The 19,011-nt window shown below is 40.0% G+C and overlaps 1 long non-coding RNA gene across 1 annotated transcript in view; it reads left to right on the top strand.

Moving 5' to 3' along the window:
- The window catches only part of LOC116408879, a 71,545-nt gene that overhangs the window by 39,029 nt on the left and 13,505 nt on the right, over positions 1–19,011 (top strand). Inside the window, exon 2 of the long non-coding RNA XR_004221363.1 lies at positions 2,635–2,676. This is a non-coding gene — a long non-coding RNA (uncharacterized LOC116408879). The remainder of the gene's footprint in view (positions 1–2,634; positions 2,677–19,011) is intronic.

Genomic DNA, 19,011 nt, shown 5'->3' with positions numbered 1-19,011 from the left:
CAAAGCTCTGTGGCCCAAGGCCTTATACCAATAATACGCTGCATCACTAGTCTATCAATTAAAATGTATTCCATTTAGTCCTGTTAAATTGTACAATACACCATGGGACTGATGTACAAACAGTGCACTTGCCAGCAGTTGTGTCTACTACAATTTAGAAAATGAAGTGGTTGCTACTGACAACTGCACATGCAGACCCAGATTCGTAGCAAGGCCACAAAGGCCCAAGCCTAGGGTGGCACAAATTAAAGAACATGGAAAATACATTTGTTAGGCACCCCCAGTGGAACTAGTTTCTTACCTCTTACACTTGGCGGGTTCTCCTCTCCATCCTAAAAAACACACCTGCCCTGGGAAGTCTATTGTAGAATATGCAGCCCTTGTCTCATCCATCCATTAAGCCTTTGTCATACATTCAGACTTGGCACTTTCACAGTACAGGACTTTTTTAAATTTTTGGGAAAGATGGCGGCAGGGCTAAGCAGTTTAAATTACGGGAAGTTAAATCCACTTGCTTAACTTAAACTAGGATCATAAGATTATTGAAAAAACATCAAGAAGTGACCCTGTGGAGCACTCTGTATTTTTCTTAGTCCCACCCCTCCCTAAGTGTGCCACTTTTCTTAGCACACTGTTAATCTGTGCACAGGTTTCTACCCTATAAAATGCCAGAGATTATTAATGCAGGGCGAAATGTACAAAGCAGCCACAAGTGGGCATAAAAAACAGTTATGTACAGAAGCAGAGCAGCTCTGTTGCTATGTTAAGAATTGGACCTATCGCTCTAACAATATAAAATGACAGGGAATGTAACCCTTACAGGTCAGAGACCTCAGTACCTAACCCTAATGGTACTGAATCGTCCATGCTGCTGTGAGGTTGAGTGGGTGTACAGCAAAGGGGATGGGGCCAGAAAGTGGATTTCACTTTGGAAATCTGGTAAACTGTATAGCCCCTTCTCAAGGGAACAACACAGACAAGTGGTTACAGTTAATTAGTGCATATATGGCAATGTACCTTTTATAGTTTTAAGGAAAAAGGCTATGAGATGAAAAGCTTAAAGAGGTGGTTAATAAGGCACGAGATATTCCAAGGGACTTGCTGTTAGAAAGTTGTGTCATGAATAAAAGTACCACTAAAAGAACAATGTTGTCAGCAGATACATGAGAAAAGTTGCAGACAGTGATAAATCAGTTCTGGCCAAGATAAATCATAAAGATCTTAAATATGGTAGTACTTTATTTATAAAGGAAATGAGACTGCACATTGCTTTTTGGCCATCCATTAAAGGAGGAGGAAAGGTAAATATCACTGGGGGTGTCAAATGTTAGACACCCCCCAGCGAGTGTAAACACTTACCTTATACCCTGGGCTGGTGCTCCTGTTAGGAGAAAACTGCACCAGCCCAGGGTAGCTGCAGTGAGTGTTTCCTCTTCCTTCTTTCTTCTAAAGCTTCATAGAGCTTCTCCAGCAGCATTCTGCATCAAAACCTGTTTTTCAAAAACATAAACAGATTTTTTTTATATTTAATTTTGAAATTTCACATGGGCCTAGCCATATTCTTAATTTCCCAGGGTGCTACAGCCATGTGACCTGTGCTCTGATAAACTTCAGTCATACTTTACTGCTGAGCTGCAAGTTGGAGTGTTGTCTCCCCTCTTTCTTTCCCTTCTAGCAGCCGATCAGCAGAACAATGGGAAAGGTTGCAAGATAGCAGCTGCCAGTAGGTATCAGAATAGCACGCAATAGTAAGAAATCCAAGTCCGGCTTTGGACTCCTCCAGTTACACGGGAGTAGGAGAAACAATATTAAATGGTACAGTGAATTATTTGCTATGTAAAGAGTGTAGTTTAGAAATAAAAAGTACACCATAAAAATCATGACAGAATCCTTTTAATGGGATTGCACTAGGCAAATCCATAATGAAGAAGGACCTTGAAGTCCTTGAAGATAATACACTTGGCTGTAGCAAGTAATGCAAACAAGGTTTGAGCTGTATTAAAAGGGGCATCAATTAATAGGAGGAGGGGGTCAGTCTTCCATGTTACAGAGCAATGGGTAGGCCCCACCTCAAATATGCTATGCAGTTTTTGTTTTCAATGCTCAGATGGGATATTCTTAAATTAGAGAGATTTCAAAGAAGGGCAGCTATGGTAATGGCTATAGAAAATCTCAGTTATAAATAAAGACTAGCCAAGTTGGGGTTGTTTACGCTGGAGAAGAGGTGCTTAAGAGGCAATATGATACAACAAGTAGGTCCTTTCAGCAGACAAGAGGACATCCATTTTGATTAGCTTCAAGAAGAGGTCAGATGGCTTTTAAGCAAGTGTACATTAAAAAAAAAAAAATAGCTCTTAGGACAAAGTTGATTCAGGTGCAACTTGGAGAGGCTTCAGAAGGCTTTCTCTTTATCAACTAGCAGTTAGACAAGTTTCATATAAACATATATGGTTAAACTCGATGGATATGTGTCTTTTTTCAACATGTTACTTTGTTACTATGTTAGTACCCAATCGGTTAAAAGACACATGGAGTGTTAAATGCCTATAATAAATATACTGTATATTAACACTGTAACCAAATTGGAATGTAACCTGATTTTTGTGTATTTATATAGTCTTCTGTTTCTTCCAGGTATGAATGACTGTCCTAGCGAACTACTCTCAGTCTGCTATGGTAAGATCATTTTGATTAGCACCTTTAAGTAGTAAAGAATTAAATGCTAACGTTAATATGGGCAGTTATTTACTTATGGTTCAAGTTACACCCTGTGAAAGACTATTATTTAGTTGTTCCTGATCCTCAATGTTTATGTATTTACTTTACTTTGAATGTTATAATGGGCTAGGTTCTCTAATGAGAGCCCATGAGTATTTACCCCTTCTATACACAACTGGTCAACCAAATGACTTGAAGGAGGGGTGTTTGGGACCTGTATTTTGGCTATGTAACTGTCTGTATTTTGGCTATGTAACTGTTATCACTTGGCTGTTTTGTCCACTTGAGAAAAAACTGTAGCCAGCATAAGTCTTTTATGTCAGGCATCCTTAATCTTTCACTTTTTGTCTTAAACTTTTATAGTGTATAACAGGGGCTCAGGAAAGTCTGTCTGAGAACCGAGACACTGAATATTCAGTAACTTTTATAGACATTGTACTGTTGCACTCCAGGTCCCAATCTCAATCTCAGGTTTCCCCTAATAGCAGCAGATGACTGCCCTCTATATAAAAGCAGAACAGCTACAAGGGCAACCAATACATTGCTTTAAACAGGGCCTTAACAAGCAAAGCAGTCACCAACAGGGACACATGCAGCCTTTTTTTTTACAGGTTTTAGGCTTCAACATTTACTTTCCATTTCACGTCTCTCGTTCTAAAATGTGCCATTGTTTAATGAATATTTGGGAAACATTTAATTATGTCACATTCTCAGTTTCCTGTAAACATCTGAGTCCTAATGACACAATGTCTGTTTTATTTCTTTTTGTAGAGAGCTGCGTGTTTAATTAGAATGTAAATAAGGCAGTATATATTACAGATGCCTAGATAATTGGGGACCTATTTATCAAACTGTCGCCTAGGCAGAAATAGGACAAACCCACTATGAGAAAAGTAATTGAACATTTTTCTTTGATAAATGCTCACTGGGTTTTCCTGTCGTTGTAATTAAATGACTTCTGCAAAATTCTAACTATGCTCTGTGTTGTTCTATAAAGATATGTTTATGTTTTTCATAGGTATTTGTGAGTAGATTTGTGGCCAGATTTATGATTCAGACATAAAAGGGGTAACTTATTACCGTTATATATTTATATCCTCATAATGATTGTATCAAATACTGTATCATTAGGTTTTTCCATATAAGATGATACCTTATCTGTTCACTCTTTTCCCTCTCCCTCCATGCTACCTAGATGGGTTGAAAGCTCAAATATAGAAGGCAACAAGAGGTCCTCTTGCACTCACCCATTATCAGTATATATAGGACATCTGCATTAAGCTACCAAGAAATGCCCTCCCCTTTAAGCAAAACATTGTCCATATATTGCAATATACTTCAAGCTGGTTAACTACGTCAGTCATCCCCAGTCTGCCCAGCCCTACACTCACTTTTATATGAGTCATGAAGAATTTTACTGTTTCAATATACATTTAACAAAGGAACTGAGTTTTACCTGCAACTTGCTTGCTTTCAAAGTTAGAACCCCCAAATGGTTGCCCTTTTATTGGCTCCTTTGGGATCACCTGACTGTAGCTGGGAAGTATGGAAGCTACAACATGCAGCTGGCAACTGCTCTTGTATAAACTATAGCAAACATGGGGAAGTTGTTCTCACTACTACATTTTAAACCATTAGGTGGGGGGGGGGCAATGAAGCAGTGACCACCAAATTCATACACCAAACAAATAGCAGTGGCACTCAAAAGCTATTTACTGCTATTTGTTTGGAGTCTGTGGAGGGGGTGCCGATCCCCCTGGGCATTGTGCACCGAGCGGTGAGTGTTTTTTTGGAGAGCTAAGGGTGTGCGGGTTAAGGTTCAATTTGTACACCAAATTCATACAGACAGCATCAAGAAGTCCTCTGCACTCACCCATTTAAACTACTAAGACATGCCCTTCCCTTTACTTTGCCTTATTGGCCAACCTGAATTATATTGCAATACATGGACAAATAATCCCTGTTATGCTTAAAGGGGAAGGCATTTCTTAATAGCTTAATGCACAGAGTGACTTAATGCCCCATAGATAAAGGATCTCTTGTTGCTGTCTATATGCGTTTTGTGTTCACAGCCTCATTGCTGCATGGTTTAAAATGTAGTTGTGAGCACAACTTCCACTTTTTTGTATAATCCTAGCAATTTCCCATTATATGTTCAAATTCTAAAGGTAATTGCTATTGAAAGTAATATCTGTCTGTCCCTTGCTATTCCTGTCCATGTCCTGTCCATCTGGTTCTGACTACATGTGTCACTGAAACAGTGATGCAGTAGTCAGCTCTTCTCCAGCCAAAACTCAATTTTTCCACTTGTGAGTCTCATTCTTTACATTCACTTTAGGATATAAATGGTATGAAGTTAAGTTTACATTCAGTAATGATAGTTTTCATACATTTTTATCTTTACGGATTTGTATTAAACTGCAAAAAGCCAACATAAAAGCATCCCTTCTAGATAATCTCACAGATGGATAATTCCTGATAGTATTTACCATGACATCTCGGTACATGAAAGAAGACTCTAGTAACATGATTTCACAGGACTATGAATTACCGCAGCTTGCTCTAAATCCTAACAGATGGCTTTGGGTCATGTAGAATAATTCTTCCGGATCTCTCTTTGCCCTTAAGAAAAAAAAAGGATTACAAACCTCCAAAGTGAAACATGTAAGATTGGAAGTTGCTATTTGTCCTTGATGACACTACAGTACATTGCAGTAAAGCCATAGAGTTTTAGGGTGCTGCGCTGCAGGATCTATTTTCAGTGTAAGATGCCACAAGTGCATTATAATTTGCTGCTGGCTCAATTGTTAGCGAGCATATTAATCTCCAAGGCAACATAGGTTTTTAATCCAAAGCTACAGAGGCTTCCTGCCGTGTATCAGTACCATTGTTATTTGTTTTAAATGGAGTGAAAAAGAATCCAAGCATATTCGTGCCACATGTATACACAGACATGGAGGCTACTGTACACTATTCCGATCGCAATTAAAAAATAAATCATTTAATGTTTATATACCTGCTAATAATAATAAAATAATATTATCATAATAATATTTATCAGTGTGAATACTTTCCTGCCCATGTTTTATATGTCAAAGATCTGAATGTTCTTTGCTATAATGAGCTACTAAAATAACTCCCCCATGTCATAAAAGGCTGTTTTTTTTGTAATCTATGAATAATTTATACTGACAGTCATTGCAAAGGATAAATAGTTATTAGTGAGATATATGTGCGAGCAGCTGAGCCTTTCCATTCTGGGTATAACACTGATTGCAATTAGGTGTGCCATGCTTTTCTTTTATGTGGGGAATCAAGGGACCGGAGAACTGAGAGGAGAGAAAAAGCAAAGAACTACATAAGAGAGAGATGTCAGTGTTTAATTGGTAGGAATTTGAAAAATAAATATAACTCGGTGAGTAATGAAACAGCAGCCTCTCATGAGGCGCTCACTTAAAAAGCCCTCGCAAAGGATCAGCTCCAGTGTAAACTTCCACCTGACCACATACATTCCTCCACAAACAGACTTTACTCTGTACCCTAAGAAAAATGCACCAACTAGTCAGTCACGGAGTCACTAGTGACAGAGCAAGAGGTAACTACCCAGATACAGATAGACCCACAATCAGTATTTCAAAAGACTCAAAAATATAAAAAGAAATAACATAAATCAACCAGAGACAGAACGAGTGCATTCACCATAGAAATAGATATTCAGAAATATTAATCCCACACCTGAGCAGAGAAACATTCATTGAAAATTCTGTTTGGAAAGATAACAATAGAGGAATCATCAAACCATTAATATCTGGAAAAACAGAAGTAAACACGAAAAGTAAGAAATTTACCCAAATTAGAGATTTTGCAGAAGTGGTCAGCCCTGACAAGAAATGGTTATAGGGAAATTTCCCCAAGAGACAAATGGGTGCTGTCCCAGAAAGACACACAGATTATGCTCAATAGGAAACACATAGACAGGGCACCAAGAGAGAGAGACCAAGAGCATATACATACATGTAACAGGCAAGTGACCACAAATACACCTTCAGCAGCAGCTTCTATAGAAGGTGCATTGCTTAGGACAGATACCAGCAATACTATCAGTCTCATCTGTATTAACCACAAGAGAGTGTGCTTTAAAAAGTGGGAAATCAATAGACAACTTTTGCAGCAAAGGATAAATAAAATAACAAAACCAGATGGTCTCTAGAAGAGTGGAGAAATATGCAGGGAATTCAGTCTAACAGATAACTGCATCACCCACACACAGCGAATGAAATCAGACACAAGAGATAATGCAAAACAAGGCACCCTCAAAAGTGGCATACAGACCACAAAAGCACAACACCTGCACACAGGGCCGCCATCAGAAATCACAGGGCCCCTCACCACAAAATTTTCTGGGCCCCCCCCTCCTCCCACGCCCCCAATGACCCCTCCCGCAGTGACCCCTCCCATCAATACAAACGACACACAGACATTGGTAGCCAGGGCCCCCCTAAAACATTTGTGGCCAGAGGTTACATTTTACATTGGTGCCAGAGCAGGTGCCCCTTAAAGCATTGCTAGCCAGCCCAGGGCCCCCTAAAACATTGGTGGTCCTTCCCCAAATACTATGGCCCGCTCCCGCTGCATCCTCCCGCTTCCCCCCCCGCATCCTTCAGCTACCCCGCCAGTATCCTCCGGCTCCCCCCAGTATCCTCCTGCTTCCTCCAGGGCCCCCCCAAAGCATCCTCCAGCTCCCCCCCAAGCATCCTCCAGCTCCCCCCCAAGCATCCTTCAGCTTCCCCCATGCATCCTTCAGCTCCCCCCCATGCATCCTTCAGCTCCCCCCCATGCATCCTCCAGCTTCCTCCAGCTCCCGCCCAAGCATCCTCCAGTTCCCCCACCCAGCGTCCTCCTGCTTCCCCAAGGCGCCCCCCAAGCATCATCCTGCTTCCTCCAGCTCCCCCCCAAGCATCCTCCAGTTCCCCCTGAAGCATACTCCAGTCCCACCCAGCATCCTCCTGCTTCCCCCAGGGCCCCCGAAGCATCCTTCAGCTCCTCCCAGCATCCTCCAGGGCCCCCCAAGCATCCTCCAGTTCCTCTCCCCTGCGTGCTCCGTCTTTGGTGACGTCCTCCGCTATGTCCTGCTCCATCTGCACTTATATAAGGTTGCGCCCCGTACATGTGACATCACTACACACGGGGAGCAACCTTATATAATCGCTGATGTAGCGGGGAGCAGCGGGACATAACGGAGGATGCCAGCAGTGATAGGGCCCGGAATTGATTAAAGGGGGCCCGGCTGTGCTAGAGTGTTCCTAGCTCGGGCCCCCTTTAATCAATTCCGGGCCCTATCACTGCTGGCATCCTCCGTTATGTCCTGCTGCTCCCCGCTAAAGTTAAAAACGTCTGGGCCCGAGACGACTGTCCCCCCTGTGCCCCCCTGATGGCGGCCCTGCCTGCACATGTGAACAAATGCCAGCCTGTAAGGAAGTCAGACGTGGCAAGCAATCAAATCGACCTGACATCACCCACCTTAGGTGGGTGACTCTCCAATCTTGACTCACACTAAGATGAAGCCTACCCAAAGACCCTTCCTATAGCCTGGATACAGCTGCACAGCAGATTTTCTCTCAGAGCTGTAACCTCCCCGTGCTTTCTCTGTTATGCAGGGCCATTTTAATAAATGGGCAAAAAGGGCATTTGCCCAGGGCCCACTATTACATTTTTCATCTGCTTTAACTTTTGCCTGGTGTCATCCTAAAATGGCAGACCCCTCATTTTAATGTCAGATTCATAGCTTATTTTCAATTGGCCATCATTATATTTGTTGTAAAAAATGATTTGCCCTTTTCCGCCTTTCAAATGGGGGTCACTGACCCCAGTGACCAAAAAACTGTTGTTCAGTGAGGCTACAATGTTATTGTTACTTTTTATCACTTATATTTTTCTTCAGACCCTGGACCCAAGCAATCAGCAAGCTGATGAAGTTCTAGTTGAAATACTGCTGAACACACAGCTAAATAATTCCAAAAACTACAAAAAATAAAGACGAATTGCAAAATGTCTCAGATCACTGCCTACACTGTACTGAAAGTTCAATGCAGCTACTTAAAACACATTATTAATCCCTTTTACGAGCATGAATAAAACATTCAAGTGAAGTAGTCTCAAAAAAGTGTCAAAAAAGACACTCCATTGAAATCTCTCCCGATAACTGAACCAAATAAACAGGGATGAAGAAAAAGTCTCCCATTAAAACAAATGCTTTCCTTGCAGACAGATACAACAAGAGCAAATAGAAAATGAAAAGGAGCATTAAAATGGAGTTCTCACATAAAGAAAAGCCCAGCAGCTTTCTCCAAAACAGATATACAAACAACGGCTGCTTCTTTTTACAAACACACAGACTGCACATCCTACTCACAAACAGTAAAATGAGTTACAATAAAGAACTTTTGCCTAGCAATCATGAGGAGTATACACTCTAAGGGCCGTGACACACGGGTAGATTAGTCATGCCACGACAAATCTCCGTTGTTGCAGGCGACTAATCTCCCTGTGATGCCATCCCACCGGCTAGAATGTGAATCGCCAGTGGGATGGCATACGCAGCACCACGATTTGCCGAAGTCGCCTTGAGAGGAAACATTGTGGCGCCGCGTATGCCATCCCACCAGTGATTTACATTCTATCCGGTGGGATGGCATTGTGGGGTGATTAGTCGCCCACGACAGCGGAGATTTGCCTTGTGTGTCACGGCCCTTATAGGTCTCATAAACTATTGCATTTCTGCAAATAATGTATAGTGAACAAACACATTGTTATACATTTTACATATTGCGTGCTGCTAGCAAATGAGGCCCAGGGTATTGTCCTGGCATAAGAAAAGAAATCTTTTTCAAAATTTTCAAGCTAACACCCTCTGCAAGTCTGGTTTCTTGCGTTTACAACAGCCTTCTGGCAGCATCAAGGTCAAGCATATTTACAGTGAATAATGATGTTTTTTCACAGCTTTTTCTGCCAGCAAAAGACTATTACTAATAAACATAGTAAATACCTCTCATAAATATAGTGATTCGGAGCATATACGCTTGTAGGGGTAGCTCCATACAGTTTCCAAGGGGCCTGTAAAGTTTGATATCATCACAAACTATTGAATGTCAATGACCCATGTGATCAAAGCGAACATTTTTGCAGCACAGCAAGTCTTGCCTCTGCATAACAGTGACGCCTAATAAGAAAGGCTTTACTTACTATATATCTAGACCTGTCTGATTAAGGCCCTGTGGGTTAAGATATTTTACTGATCAGAATAAAGTCTTGTACTTGTGACAGCAGCAATTTTTTTTTACTTTGGAGGAAGAAAATGCATTTTTAAATATAATAACTTGAATTCATAGTTACTCTAAACATCACAGGTGATAATTCCCCTTTAAATTATTCATTTAATGTAATTGTGTTTGTGTCATTCACAAAATGCATGTTTGGATAGTCCCAGAATGTAGATACAGTTTCTCTTTACAGGCTGTATCTGAACAAAAAGGGCCCCAAAAAATAGCATTTTTACAGGAAATGTAACATGTTTAGATTCCCATGATTTTCTCATTTTTTGTACAGGTAAATTCAAGACAGAGGAAATTAAGAGAAATATTGACACAGAATTACATTTATTTAGCAAATGACTTCTTATGTTTACTTGTTGTTTTATTAACAAGCCCCTGCGGAACCAACTTGTCATCCCTGACAAATTTATGTGAGGGTTTTTTTCTGTAATGAACAATTATTTCTTTAAAAAAAATGCATTTTGTGAGATGAAATAAATCATATTAGTTAAGGCAGCAATACCATCTGTATAGGCTTCATTTCTCCTTTTCTCCCTAAGTAAAGCAACCTACCTTATCCTGCTTACTATCTGCAATGTCTATACCCCACTCCGCATTGCCATATGGATCACCCCCCTATTATTCTACAGAATTAACTGTTGTTAAAAGCCATTTGCTATTCTATGTAGGTTTAGAACCACATACTATAGGAAATAACAGTATCCTAATAAATGCATCATTAGTGTAACTTTATATACTTTTTAGATTAGAAGTTTTTTGTCTTATCAGTGCCCTCCTTACCTCTTGTATCAGTTGTATTATGTATATTCAATGTATACACCCATTACGAGTGAGTGGTGACAGGCAGACATAAGCGTTTTGTTTGCAGCTGACTGGCCGCTTTCTGCAACATGGCAGTGGTGGACAAAATTCCCAAAAGGTTTTGGGGCTTAACTGATGTGTTTAAACTTACTGTATGTTCACAAAACATATGTTTTGCTGGTTTAATGGCCATGGACAGAAAATTGTTGCAATAGAACATGATGGTTTCAAGTTTAATCAAAATATAATAGCCGTTGAGCTGTGGGTGCAAACCTGTATAAAAGGAGATGGGTGCAGCAACTATTAATATAGATAATGTTACAAGAGATAGCAAAGGAACATATTATTATTATAATTATTTATTTCCTAATTTAAAAAAAAAAAACATTTAAAGGTCCCTTTTCTTTCACTTCCCATGGCCTTGATGTTTTAGCAGTAAACGGCTGTCAGGAGGCAGGGCAGTAGGATCATGGCATAATGTAGTAACCGGGTTGAAATTTGTTTCTTTTTACAACCACGGCAACCAATTGCTTGTTTGCTGTCAATATTCTATTAGTGCTGAATCATTAAAAGATAATGGGTAATTGTTTTCAATTTCTACTGGACCATAGCAAGCATTTGCCTGATTTATTATATAATCTCCTAAATCCCCTTTCACCCTGCCTATGTCAATGTGTTACATCAGAGGAGGAATGAGCTGAGGATTAGAAAGAAAATAGTTGCTGTCTACAGCTCATTTCTCCTAATGGATTTTGTGTGCCTGCTCAGAGGCAAAGATTGGATGTGTGACAGTACTAACATTCAAGACTACTTCTTTATAGGTTAAGAGCCAAGCCTTTAGCACAGCGATCCCCAACCAGTGGCTCATGAGCAACATGTTGCCCACCAACCCCTTGGATATTGCTCTCAGTGCCCTCAGTGCCTCCAGTGGAAAGTATTGGTTGAATAAAAACAAGATTTACTACCAAATAAAGCCCCCTGTAAGCTGATAGTGTGCATAGAGGCTGCCTAATAGCCAATCTTAGCCCTTATTTGGCACCTCCATGAACTTTTATGGTGCTTGTGTTGCTCTTTTTACATTTGGCACAAGTAAGAAAGGTTTGGGACCCCTACTTTAGCACATTGACATCACAGATCATGGTCACCCACTGACACATAGAAACTATCCTTATAGCTAGTTATGACCATGGTCCATAGCAGTCCCTCTCCCTACTTACCCTTGTGTTTATTCCTTAAACTTCCACCACCATTTATCTCACAGCAGTTCCTAGACCTGCTGACTGGATTATAAATCGGAAACAATCTATAATTTGCTGGAGTAATTACACCCTTAATCGACATTGACAAATATTAAAATCTACCAGCCTGTTTCAGTTCCCCTTGTGCTAAACACCATTTCCTCCTCTTTCCATCAAAATAACCCTGTTATCACTTTTGTTTTTATTTGAAATTACAAATGTTTATGCACACAGGGCAGATTTATCGCATGCAGATTCATCCCATAAAGGCTGTACTGGGAATAGCGAATAACAGCTGCCATCCTGGTTCGTTAATTAATTGCGTCCCAGTGAAACAGTTCCAGTGTGCTTGCGGCACAGTTGTAGCTTTGATACAGTAAGCATTTGATTCAAAATAGGCTTGGCACAGGGGACTAAATCCATACAAATATAGCCCCGATGGCATTTTCAGCTGCTGCCTGTTGTACGGTATACATGGGAAGAAAGCCACAGAGAGCGTATTGATCTGCACTGAAAGATATTTGTAGGCTCTTTAGCACTTTTCATTTTGTCTTTACTCATGCCTGTGAGAAAGCTCAGAAAATGCTGTTTTTCATTCTTTTCCCTCATTCCTGGAAATATTTATTTGTGGGCCGCTGGAACCATGTATTTCAGTGAGAGTACAGAGCTCAGCAGTAACACAGGCGTAGTTTAATGCGTTCATCCATTCCTGGCACTTTGTTGATTTTGCCCTTGTTGCTTTGAGAAAATCACACTCTCTTCTCTGCCTTCCACAATAGGACTGATTTAATTGGCACTTGCCACTATTTACCAGACTGATTTCTCTTATTAATCTCATATAATGAATTGGCTTAATTATTAAAATTGTTAGTATGCCTCAAATACATGTCAGTTATTTTTTTCCACTCCTCCTTTATTGGATGTGCTGAGAGGGTCTGGGAAATATAATTGATAGAGGAAAAGATGGCTAACCTTGACTTGTTCTCTTGTCTTTTGCCTTGAATTAATAGGTTGACTTAATTGTTTCTGAAATCTAGAGGTTTGCTAATTATGTTGCCGTTTCATTACTGTGGGTTAATGGACTGAGGGAAGAGCTACTTAAACAGGGTTTATTTTTAACCAAAATGTCCCATTTTATTTCAACTCTTTTTCTTAAATGGCAACAGAAATCAGCTTACCCCCCCCCCCCATAAAATCCTATTTTGTAAGTGACAGAACATGATGCAAAGAATGGTGTAATAAACACCTACACTTCAAAGACTTCTATCTTTAAATAGGTTATTAGCAACACATAGGGGCACATTTACTAATCCACGAATCCGAATTACGAATGGGAAAAAATCGTATTGGAAACGAAAATTTCGGAAGATCGCAAATATCACGAAAATGCTTACGAAAAAATCGTATTAGTCACGATAATATCGTATTGGCGATCCGAAAGTCACGAAATTTTCGTACCGAACAATTGTAAACAGCGGTAAAACCTTTCCGATTTTTTCGTGCAAATGTCCAAAAAAGTAGTGCGCCGTACGAAAAAGTTGTGCGGACGCCCGAAAAAAAACGGCGAAAATACGCTCTGAGCGTTCGCATGAACGCTCGTGCGTTCGTGCTTTTGTAAACGTGCCCCATAGTGACATAGTTAAGTTGGGTTGAAAAAGGCCAAAATCCCAGTGCACATCTATGCACTCACATATATAAACTATATATACCTACGTTAATACTAATTGTAGATTTTAGTACAGGTATGGGATCCGTTACCCGGCAACCCATTATCCAGAAAGTTCCGAATTATGGAAAGGCCATCTCCCATAGATTCCATTATAAGAAAATAATTCTAATTTTTAAAAATGATTTCCTTTTTTTCTGTAATAATAAAACAGTACCTTGTACTTGATCCCAACTAAGATATAATTAACCCTCATTGGAGGCTAAACAATCCTATTGGGTTTAAATGATGTTTAGTAGACTTTAGGTATGGAGATCCAAATTACGGAAAGATCCCTTATCCGGAAAGCCCTGGGCCCCAAGCATTCTGGATAACAGGTCCTATACCTGTATCACAATAGCCTTGGATATTATGCCTGTTCAAGAAATCATCTCTCAGAAGGGCATTCCAAAACCTCACCTCACCATGAAAAACCACCTACGCTGCTTCAAATGAAAGTTGTAAAGGAGTGGCCTCTTTTTCATGCAGGAAAAAGATCCCTAACATTCTAAAATAAAGAAATATTGAAATCAGTCAGCAACTTACAATATTTAAAAAAACTGCTTTGTTCTTTAACAGATTAAAGAAAGCTGTTTTTTCTAATTCTGTAAGTCAGGGCCGGAACTATGGTTAGGCAGAAGAGGCATGTGCCTAGGGTGCAAGGCACGTATATCTCTTTAGCCTCCCCCTAGTCTGTACCCTTGTCCTTCCACTGCCGCATGTCCCTCCCACCTCCTATATGCCCATATTACCACCTTCCCCCAGTTTTCAGTGTGCATGCAAACATGCGCTTGTTTGCACATACACAGGAAGGGGGAGTCGATGAGGCCGGCCATGTTGCCTAGGGAGCACAATGGGCTTGGCCCACCACTGCTGCAAGTTGCTGACTGTTTTCACCATTTTCTTTATTTTTGATTGGTAGTTGGTAAAAAACAGACAGTGATGAGAGAATTTTTTCGCCAGGCATGGATTTGCAGCGACTTTCCCCATTTCGCATCATTGGTGAATTCTTTTGTGAAAATTTACAGTGAAAAAATTAGCCACACATCAAAAACAGTCACAGTCGCGTCAAAATGGGCACAGTTCACAAATTTTTCACCGTTTTACAAATTTTCCTTTCGTTTCATGAATTTTTCAGTGAAGCGAAACAGGACAGATTCGCTCATCACTAACAGACACCAAGTTGATCAGCCACTAAGTTTTTTTTTAACTTTATTCAGCTGTTAGCTGGTCTCTTTAGATATTGTTTAAATATTGTTAATTTTGCTATTTTAATATTGTTAATTTTGCTGCTATCTGTCTATAATATCCTATAATGTACCTGTCTGGCAAAAATGGATTTGAAGGTCTTAAAGCTGATAAAACATGTAGAAAACACTGAACTAGGATAAAACAAATGGCAAGGGATGGACCCAGACTTAGAGTTATTAGCTGCAATTTTGATTGTAAACTATAACACAGACAGGCATAATGCTGAAGCGAGACTTTATTCCACACAGATGCAGCAGAAAAAATAAAACCGGCTGGCACAGGTGAGCAATAACATGCAACAAAACAATTCCTCCCATTCAGCTTCATGCAGAAAATAAACACTGCATAGGTGTATGGAACTGCAATAGCAGGTACACACACAGATACTTGCAGTATAAACTGTTTGGTAAGCAGTAATGTACCTGGTTTAGGGGCGCTGAGAGCAACACCCAAGGGGTTGGGGAGCAACATGTTGCTCCTGAGCTACTGCTTGGGGATCACTGCATTAATGCATGGATGCATTTTTTTAAATAAATCCTGACTTTCTGAGGCTTCAGAAAATACTCACTTGTTTATTCTAGTGCAAATTTTTTTGCTTTGTTTTTTCTTGAATTGGGAAAAACTCAGTTTTTTATAAATCTTCCCCCTAGTGCAGAAATGAGATTCCTTGGAAGTTCACTCAGTAGGTGCCCTCTTTTGCCTCATATTGAAGTACTTATGTGATTGTTGTAACCAAAGGTTCACTGTGTATTTTGCTGATAAATAATTGTTGAATCTATGTGGCATCATTATCCTTAAAGTGATACTGACACGAAAAAACAACTTTTTAAACTATAAATCTACATAAAAAGTTGCCTATAGGTCGTGTTGATCATTTTTTGCTGTTAGGGCTGCTTTTGTAAGTAATTGTTACTTGAAATCCCAAAACCTGACTGTTTTGCTAACCTGACTGTCCCTTCTCAGCCTGTCAGTTATAGCTTCTAATGGTAACGGCCTCCTGCTGGACAAATATGGCCGCCCCCTCATAGAGGAACATGGGGGATCAGATAGGGAATGTAAAAACTTGGACAAATCCTTTTATGGCAAAATTATAAAAAGCATGCAAAGACAATGTTATGTAAAAATGGTTTCATTTCTGGTGTCAGTATCTCTTTAAGTGTAGGGGGTCCAAAATGTAACATGTGCAGTTGAACATATAGTTTGGTTACAAACCAACTGAACTGTATAAAAATCTCTTTTGGCATTGTCAATGTTAAGTCTGTGGCTGAATAGTTGATCTTGTCCTGTAAAGCCTTAGTACATGTAGTTAGCTACATGGACTTCTTTGCTATCTGCAGACTAGGATTTACTAGTCACTACAGAGGAGCAGGGTCTGCGCACACAATGAGGAAAAAGAGTATCTTTGTGAGGAGATATCTGTTCTGTCCCCTTTAGAGGCTCACTTTTAGTACAGAATCAAATATTCACTTGTTAAAATGACATGAGCTCCATGGTAGCACAACAAAAGTCTAGTGTTGCCAGCTATTTGCAACCTTTGCTGAAAGCGTGACAGAAACCTGCCAGAAAAACTCATGGCAGAATCTGCTTTCATTATTCACTGACAGTTTATGTGATAAACCTTCATTTACATCTCAGATCTAAAATGTTTGCATAGTAAGCAACAATAGCTTGGCATTTGATTTTCTTGCACCAGGGCAAACTCTGAGCCATTTATTAAATATGAGGGATAGGTTCTAAACTGCAACAGTGCAGTTTTCTGGCTTTTTACAGACTGGTTGAAACCAATTGCTGATTTGTTGCTATTGGCAACTGCACTGATGCATTTTATCACCTGCGTTGGCAAATCAGTCCATAGCCTTACTTATAGGGACAAATCCCTGCTGATTACTCTGTGCCGTTCTTTGCTTGCCTAACTCTTTAATTCTGCTTCTGAAGTGTATTTGAAACAAGTTCAAATATTCAGAAGTGGTTTTCCAAGCTGGAATGCGGGTGGGTAAATAACAGCTTTGCACCTGTTTTTATACTTTGCATCTTCCTCTCACATTTGCATTCTTAATATTTAGTTTTGACACATTTAAGTGTTAAAATTGTTTAGGAAAACGCCAGAAACACTCATGCTGCAAGGTACATAAATCTACAGCCCGAATGTGCAGATTATACATACATGATTGCATCCAGTAATTGGCAAAGTTTCTCTTTCTTTTTAAATTTCTCTGTGTAATTAATCCTTCTCTCCGTAATACCTTTCCAGAGACGGCTCTCTAATGATCTGCCAATCACAGCCTTTCATTCTGCATGCATTAATGCTTAAAGTGACACTGACACTTAAAAAATTACTATTCAAAATATTAATGTACATTAAAAGTTACCTATAGGTCATGTTGATAATATTTTACTGATAGGCCTGGTTTTGTAAGTAATTGTTACTTGAATTTCCTAAACCTGACTGTTTTGCCAACTGACTGTCCCTTCTCAGCCTAACTGCCTACTGCTGCACAAATATGGCAGCTCCCTCATAGAGGAACATGGGGGATCAGAGAGGTAATGTAAAAGCATCAGAAAAATACTTTTATGGCAAAATTATAAATAGCATTCAAAGACTATGTTATGAAATAATTAGTGAAGGGCAGCTTTTCAGCCACTACCATTGGGTATAAGAGCCCTTAGTTTTAAAGAGAAAAGCTTAGCTGAAAGCCTGGTATCAATGGTTTAAAACTGGGAATAACCCAAAAAAACACTCAAAACAGGCAATTTTGTGTAAATTGCAAATGTGCGCAAGACTTTAAATTAGTTCATATTTTAGGCAGTTTAAATCCCCTTTTGCCTGATTAGTAATTCATTCAGATTCACATTACATGACAGATCTCAAACCAGGGCAACTGCATCAGAACGGAATAATTAGCCCTGTAGAATCAGCTTATATGACAGACATATCACAGTTTCTGCTTGATATTTTGTTTTGATAATCTTAACAAGCAAATTAAGTTTTGGATTAAGTTTAGTATTTGGTAGGATTGCCCCCTACCCGGTTTTGACCTGGAAAGCCCAGTTTTTGGGAGGGCTGTTGACTCTATTAGATTGATGTGGCAATCGGCTAATCACCAATCGCCGCATCATAGCCCTGCCCCTGATGTCACTGCCCCTGCCTCTGATGACACCGGTCCCACACCTGATGTCACCTGCCACCCCATTGCCATCACCATCTGCCCCCCCTTCCCAGACTTGCTACAGTCGGAAGGTTGTAACCCTAGTATTCGGCCAAATCTTTTGTAGAGTATTCCCTCCACATCCCTCCACATCCCTGCTGTAAACACACAAGCTTGGTGTATCTTGTAAACTGTAAAAGGTGCTAGTCTTCCCCTTGTACAGTAAGCCATAGCCACCAAAAGGATGCTTTCTTTTAAACCAGCAACTGCAACCTGCTTATTGGTTGATATAGGTGGTAACACGAGTAACAAACTTTTTACTTTTATTACGTTTCCCTATAAGTTACTTGAAGGAAGCAACCGCAGTGTGCATAGCACAGTTTTGGATTCATCTGTTTTTTACCCTACATACAACTGTACTCCCCCCCTACAATTCCAGCATAATAGTGGCAACTTGTGAATTTGCTCCAGAAAATTTTGAGCTCAAAATTATCAGAGTGTGTATTTTGTTAAAATGATATTTCAATGTGATTCATTGGACACAAGTCTGCTGTTCTTATTGACGCAGCCGACAGTGGGAAGCTTGCAATTACCACCACATTCTGGCTGCCAGTAGCTCCAGGATTATTTAATAGGGGCACTTGTGCCTGATTCGTTGAAAGGGCACAATGGTAGTTGGAGCAAAGTGCTGTGCATGTTTGGATGCAAGTGTCTTTAATGAGTGGCGCACTTGTGTGTGTTATGTTTCTTTACACAGATTATATTTAAAAATATGAAATCCTTCTCTAGTATCAGATTTCAGAAATAACCTGGTCCTTATT

The sequence above is a fragment of the Xenopus tropicalis genome, chromosome 2 (genome assembly GCF_000004195.4).
Source record: "Xenopus tropicalis strain Nigerian chromosome 2, UCB_Xtro_10.0, whole genome shotgun sequence".
NCBI classification, from domain to species: domain Eukaryota; kingdom Metazoa; phylum Chordata; class Amphibia; order Anura; family Pipidae; genus Xenopus; species Xenopus tropicalis.
Note: the sequence above shows the minus strand (reverse complement) of the source record. Positions and strands in the feature narration are given on the sequence as shown.